The sequence below is a fragment of the Ooceraea biroi genome, chromosome 4 (genome assembly GCF_003672135.1).
Source record: "Ooceraea biroi isolate clonal line C1 chromosome 4, Obir_v5.4, whole genome shotgun sequence".
NCBI classification, from domain to species: domain Eukaryota; kingdom Metazoa; phylum Arthropoda; class Insecta; order Hymenoptera; family Formicidae; genus Ooceraea; species Ooceraea biroi.
The window spans coordinates 16,078,397-16,086,190 of NC_039509.1; positions in this window are offsets into that span (position 1 = coordinate 16,078,397).

The window sequence follows — 7,794 nt, forward strand, 5'->3', positions numbered from 1 at the left end:
CGTGAAGCAAAGGCGCATACTCACACGCATACACTTAACGGCGGGATGTAACAGATACAGACGGCGCCTGCGAAAAGCCCGGATACCCAGGGTAAAACGAGCCTGGGAAGTTCATTAATGGATTAAGAGTGCTCGATCGATACGATTAGCGCGACGTGGCCAGCCGCTCTTGATACGCGCAACATGCATTCGAACGTAACCCAGAATCCATGATTTTGTCGTGCATGGAGGTGATTAATTGGAAAACGGGGAGAAGCGAAAACGTTTCATGAAAAGAATTATGTTGTCAATGGGACCCTAGATAGCCGTATTGATCTGTATCATTAACGTGGGGAAGCCTTTACGTTATACCGAGACCAAAATATTTATTATTTCAATCTGATATTAATGGAGCTAAAATATACTGTGTCCCATGAATCTGATGATTTCAGAATAATTGAATGATGTTGAAGATTTACAACTTACTTTTATGATATCGTGAATATCTGTTGGTTTTATATCGATCCTCGGGATTGATATGAACACCATGTAACACACGTCCCCCTAGTCTCCCGCGTGGGGTTGAATTTTAAAACTGCCCTCTAGAGGGAAGTGGGAAGCTGTGCGTCTTTTAAAATCCGCCTGTGTGCGGTCCTGTTCTTGCGTAAGAAACATATCCCTTGGGATCATGCGTCGATACATGTACCCCTCCGGTGTTTCCATTCAAACAATCGATCTCGGAATTCTCTCTAAACTATCAACTCTCTAAACCAAGACATTCAAAAACCGTCGATAGAAAAAGAAATAAATACATATTTAGTTTTTTTATCGAAGACTTACATCTAATCGTTGCTATGGTATACCGTTTCATTAAACGCGTAAATATATCTGCACATACGCTGTCCCTCGATAATTTAGAAGACGATCCCTCTCGTAGTTCGATAGCTTTGCAGATTAAAGAGGAGCACCAAGTGTTCCAGTCCCATGCGACCCTTTATGTCGAACCATCTTTTCCATGGTGCTTGAACTATACGGTCGTGAACTGGTTAGACGAGGAGATCGCGACAAAAGTGGGGAGACAGGGGTAGCAGGGAGCATCGAAAGCAGGTGGTAGGAGAGGGCGGATGGAAGGAAGCAAGGTGGTAAGACTCTGGTAGGGTGGCGGTTGGCCGGAGGTTTCAAGGTGGAGTCGGAGTCGCTGTCGCGGCTCTAATAAGCTACCCCCTCAAACCTCGTTCCACGTTACGACCCTTACATCCCTTTACGGGTACCGAGGGCAGCCTTGCAATTTGATAAACTGTCACGAGCGTACCGACCATGTTACCCGAAACTAGCCCGGAACTTGGGAGAATTTCTTGGCTATCGAATTTCTTCGCCCCGGTTATCCATTTTTACAACGCTGACGATTTCATCAGATCTTACGCGACGAAACATGAGTTAGCGTATTGAACCGTGAGATATTATTTTCGAGAATAATTCGTATTTCTCATGAAGTCACGCGGGACACTCGGCACGAATGCGAAGTCCATGAAAGGACCAGCCCGGTAAGCTTACAAATGTCACGTTCCCATTTCTATGTAAATCACGCGATCATAAGTCGGCTACGTAAGATCTCGAGAAAGATTGCTGCATTAGTAGTTAGTTCCGGGTGGAGGCCTGCCTTTGATGAAACCACCGGAGCATAAACCAGAATAGAGATTGCAGGGGAAGTCAAGCGACAGCTTCCGAATGTATCGATGTAATTTGCGTGCGTAGTGAGTAGTTTCTTTTGTTTACCATGCACCGATTAAAAACAATTGGAGAAACATTAAACAATTCCTATTTAAAAAATTTAGATGATGCTATCGAAACATGTTTCTCTGTAAAGGGGAAGCCCGAAATCAATGATCCATTCTTGACTAGGCTCGCTTCATCGATTGAACGAAAAGAAAAGGGCGACTCTAGAACTATCGGCCAGCTGTGCTGCAGGAACTCGAAGGTCGGGGGAACGCAGACTCTTGGGAAATGATTCCACTTTGCAAGGGGCAAATGGAAATGACCCTGGGACAGCCTCCGGACTATAGCTCTCTAGGGTTGTTCTTGGTCAAACGCGATGACGATTGCGAGGGGCAGGATAACGAAGGAAACTATCCTGATTAAAGAGATTCTATTCCTCGAGCAGCTGTAACTTCTTGTCAGCTGTGGTTCATACAGACAATAATGTGATTATCTTGAAATCGTAAAATGCATTAAAAGAAACATAAGAAATTATGAATTTATTCTCTGCAAAACGAATCTATAAGTGTACTATAGACCATTCGCGATAAAAAGAAAATATTCCTGCAAACCATATAATTCGTTTTCTGACCAATCATTCATGAAAGTATTGTAGAAAATTTTCGTAAAACCGCGATAATCGGAAATTGCTTGGAAATGATGGAAAAGTTAAGATGTACCGCGCTGAAAGTGGCCGGAACAAGCTGCACACCCCTCGGACAACGAGTCATCTCGCGACATTGCTAACGGACCCTCGTCGTTTCCTTGTACTCGCGCCAGACAAGAGACATCACTTGACGGTTAGAAGACGTTTTCATCATACATCATCCAGGACAAGCGTTTTGCTCCAGGCATACTTGCTATTTTCCAAGATTTAGTAATAAATTATTCATATAGTCCACAAGTTATTATATCGTGATTGCTAAAACTTCACAGATTCAACAAACAATGTAATTAACAAATTAAAATTAATAAAAAGGAATATTTATCGCATTCATATTGGTCGCGATAATATTAGTGTTCACACAGAGATATTATTTCCAAGTGCTTACATGAGGTTTGGATGCGCCTGAAGATATGAAATTGATTCAGGAAAGAGGTTTTCGTTAGCACGTGGTTTATGCAGTTGGATATTCGGCAAAGAGATCCTTTAATTATGCTAAGTAACGTCTCCCGCAGGCGTCGCGTCGCGGAAGACTGAGCCGGTCATAATATTTAATCACTACTCGTTTCTTCTCCCTCGGAAGACAGTATCTGTAAGAAGTTCCGCTACTGCGTGAGAAGCAAATATATCGTCCGAATCATGAAGCTTATACTTGGAATGTCATGTTACAATTTGCACGAATAAAATTGTTCTGGTTTATTCATCATTATCATCAAAATAGATTAACGATGATGCGAAAAGAAGATGATAGACCATGTCAGCAGCAAACTATAAAAGAAATTCGGTGATACCAAGATTGACAATACTTTCGCATCACCGCGAATACTTGGAACCCTTTCGATCTTAAAGATTACGAAACAAACAAGAGCGCGAGGCTGGCAAATGGGGTGACTATGTCGCATCGGGTTCGTGCTACCCCTTTGAAATTCTCATGAAGGAGAGCTATCGTTCAAGCAGAGCCATGATGTGCAATGATGAATTTAGCAAAAGAGCTTCCTAAATAAAATTTAGAAATTGCGAAATGCACAGAAACAAAAATCATAACATATTTTTAATAAATACGTATGTAGCTCTCTCTCTCTCTCTCTCTCTTCTCTTAGAATACTACGCAGCGAGACCTATACAAACAATATTACAGGAAAAATCTTTCGCTTGATATCTAATTAAATCTCTGAGGCGCGTCGGATGTCGGCAGAAGAAACGATCTGTGATCTTTTATCCGCGAAGAGCGGTGGTCTCACCCTATTATGACTCTTCCTTTTCTTTCTTTCGTAACTCACCATGGTCCCACTCTCCCCTAGGAAAGGGGGTCGGCAAGGAACGCGGTAGGGTGGCATTTCATTTTTTGACACCCGGTGTATTTGATTCCACCCTTGTAATAAACCCCAGGGGTTGCCACCAGTGGCTCCCCTCTCTCTCTCGCTCTTTCCCTACATGTCATATCGACACCTCACCCCGAGGGTAGGTGACTGCTAGGTAATTTGCTTTCTTATTTTCTCCGTTATGGAGCTCCTGCCGGCTTTCCTTCTCTTTCTCTTTCCTTTTTCCCTGACTTTCACCATTCGCTCGTCGCGTTGCTACCATTGCTTAAGAACCCGATTTCTCGCACCCCGCGGACTCTTGCTTCGCCAATTTTCCTCTCGATGCAGACAGCTGATGCCTATGAAGAAACGCGCGAGAATTAAATCACGACGCGACTGACCTCTTCCCTCTTCCCTACCGAAGGATTCCTTGAAATAAATTCTTTGAAAATTCTTTCTTCAAAGAATTCTTCCAGAGGAGGACTTTGACTTTTGCGTTCCGAGATCTTTTTGCAATTCTTCTGGACAAGTAAAAGGTGTAGCTTTATAGGAAAAGTAGGACGCGATGAGACGTGTAACTTTATTCGAAAACCGAAAGTCATCTTTTCAGAATTTCGATCTACTGCAATGCCACTTTTCCACGCAGGAATTTTGAAAATATTTTTCCACTCTGCTTTCCAACACGATAGCAAACCGGCTTAAGATAGCAAATAATTGCAAGCATTCTGCTAGATAGATACGTCTCATCGCGCAAGTACGGTGTCCGGTAGCGCAAAAGACTGGCAAGAAGCCCCGGTGCCGATTACTCGTTTCACTGCTAATTCGATTTCAGCTATCTCCAGACCGAGAGAACTCCTTAACGCTACTCCGTTGGTTTCTCTCGATAATCTTGTTACATCCATTAGATAGACTTTGGAGTATCGTGTCGCCCGCGCGTAGAAGACGTCACTTGGGCGTGAGAGATTTAACGTACAAATTGTGTCGCACCGGATGACAGCGTGGTTCACTCAATTTAACCGACCAATAAATCTTCTCCTCTCAAGAATACGATTGAAAATATGGTTTCGAAAAATTCTTATTGGGATCCAAGATCCTGCAGGATCCGTCGTTAAACACCGCAAGCAGCGCGGCTAGTAGATGCAACCCTTTTAAGTCAGCCGGTGCCGAGGCATCCGCCGACTCCTCCGCGCGACAACCGCGCGGCGGTGTGAGTGGGTGGAGTAGGTGGAGTGCGTCTCGCAGGGGACAAAACTCACCCTAAGAAGCCTCTAAGAACGCCAAGGCGACGGTGTCGCTGGTGGGGCATAAAAGTACCCGCATGCGCAAACTCCTGAAAAACTGCGGCCCGCCTCCGGCGCCGCCTCTACCGTCTCTGGCATTCCTCCGGCCCCCCTCGAGCCCTTGGTCCGTGGAAGGCCCCGAGATCTCACCCCCTTGCCCCTCCCGATTGTCTCACCCCCTAGCAAGACGTCGCCGTCCGGAACGACCCGCGGCCTTTTTCGAGAATTGCCCCCCGGGTAACATGTGCTAACCGTGTGTGATTACCTCCGTTCTACAACGCGAGCGCACCCGCGCTATCCGCACCCCCTGCCCCCCTTCGTCCCCATCCCCGTTGTACCCCGCAGCTATCACCACCACTTTACCACCCTCACTCGATCCATCTGCCTTTTTTTTCCGCCCGCGAAAATCAAAGTGGTAGCCGGCAGAACTAACGGCACTTCCGGATTGGTGAACGGGTTAATATTGCGCGCCGCAAGTGCAGAAGTGCGACTCGTCAGGAAGTGAAGTCCAGTTCAAAGTCGCCGAGTGGTTTCCCGCGAACGGACCAGTCAGTGATTTTAAATGTCAGTGCTGTGACGATACGACGGTTCGTCGAGAAACTGCGTGTGTGTGAAGAGAGCGTTCTAGTACTTGAAACAGTTTTTCGAAGGTGTTGATTCACTACAATTCATGTATCGAAGAATTTTTAATAATTTCGAGAACATAGCAGAAACATAGTTCAACACGAAAAACGATTGTCAATAATTTAAAGAAATATATCAAACGATAGTTTGAATTATTGTTAAAACATTGCGTCTTACGATTGTCAGGAAAATTAACAGTTAAACCGATTATCTATATATATTTGAATAATATTATTTTTAACTATTCCTTCTTTTTTTCGGGACTGCACAAGCTCCAATTATTTCTTGCCAGGCAACTCGTCGTCGACAAATCCTGCCGATCTAATTGGTTACCAACAGATAATTGTTCGGCATCGATAATTGGTCCAATTAATTTGAACGGAAAAGTGCGTCGATAATCGTCGTACATTCATCGATTCACCGATTATGTGAACCATGTCGGATGCGGGTTATAGAATATCGTTACTGTCGAAAGGACATCGGCGAAAAAAATAGCCGAAACGCAAACAGAAACCAATCGTTTTCGTTCCGCGTGGTAGTGAAGTTATTGAGTTTTTATTTTGTTGCTGTTCACATCGTATGATTACAATGCACGTCAACAGATATTGAAGGACTATTAGATTTAAACGCATGCAAAATGAAATAAATTTAATTCTATAAACTCGTATATTTATACGATTAAAGGTGTAATAAATCATGAGTTTTATATCATTCTTAAAGTATAAAAACGCCATAAAATGATATAATATCTCTATTCCCGGTTTTTTCTTCGATAATTAATACATTTTAATATTATTAATAATAACTGAACACATTTTTGTAAAAAATTAAATACTGTAATATACACAAATGCGACTTTTCACATCTGCTCGTTTATAATTTTCGCGTATCCTTTAAATTATGTACAGAACTTTTTCAATCTTATGTTATACGCGATCTTTTAACACTATATTTCTGCCAAGGGTTAAATTGCTCTAAAGTTCCCTTCGCATGCCAATCGCGTTTGCTACAGTCTCACCCTAATTCACTTTCTCTCTCCTGCGAGACAAAAATTCAAAAATAATGTCACGCGATCCCCAAACATTTTTTGACGCTCTCGAGGGGTGAAGTTATCTCTCGTCTCTCTCGATTCGACACATAGTACACATATAAAGATGCAACACAAAAAATTTCGGTACATTTCGAAACTCATGTTTAATCCTTTATTTGACAATATCGTTTATTTTTTTACAGTAACTTATTTATAATTCAATAATGTTGTTATATGTGTGAAGCGAATAAAATTATTATATAAAATTCTGTTTATAATATTATATTTTTAATATAAATTTCTGTTATATGTATTATTTTAAACATAAATCAAATAATATTGATGGATAAAGAAAAAATTGCTTAATTAACAATGTGATTTACGAAAACTATTAAAGCACAAGCGCGTGGGTCGAAAATATTAGCGAATGTAATTATAAAAGCAGGGGACGTCACATCGCGCAGTGAAAGAACCTACGCATGACGAAATGCATCTCGGAAGGTCTGCATTTAGGGACGCGGAGGCGTCGCATTGTTCCTCGTAGGGGCGTAGGATTATATAGGGGGCTCGTCTCGTTTAGGGGTTCACGTACGGCTTGGTACAGATACGTCATGATCGATAGTCTCGTGTCGTCTCTCGAAAGAGTGACGTGTTACAATTCCCGCGTCGTATTCCGTTTTATATTCGACGATCCACAATCCGTCCTTCATGTTCCGTCGACTAACTGCAGCCTTTGTCACATAAGATCAGTGATTGATGTTGGAGTTAAACGTGTAGCATTATACATCATGTAATGTAAAAGAGAGAGGGAGAAAGAGAAAGAGAACTTCATAAATCGAAAAGAAATTGACTAAAAAGTTATATCGTATTCTACGCACACGAGAAACCCCGATGCGCGACAAGGAACGCGTCGCGTTTTGCAGCGAGCCTCGTCATATTTCTTTATTTGGTCTGTTGAATCCGGGGATGACTACTTGTGCGTTAGGACAAAAAGTATCCCTCTCTTTCTCCCATTCTGACCGGCGGCGTTTGTCTTCGTCCCGACTCCGTTCTTCGCCCGCACCCTCCGAGAACCCCCGAGCATCGCGCGACCCCCCCGATACTCCTCGGTGCTAAACGCAACTACACAAGGGGCCTTTCTGCCGTCTTTGTTTTCCCTTT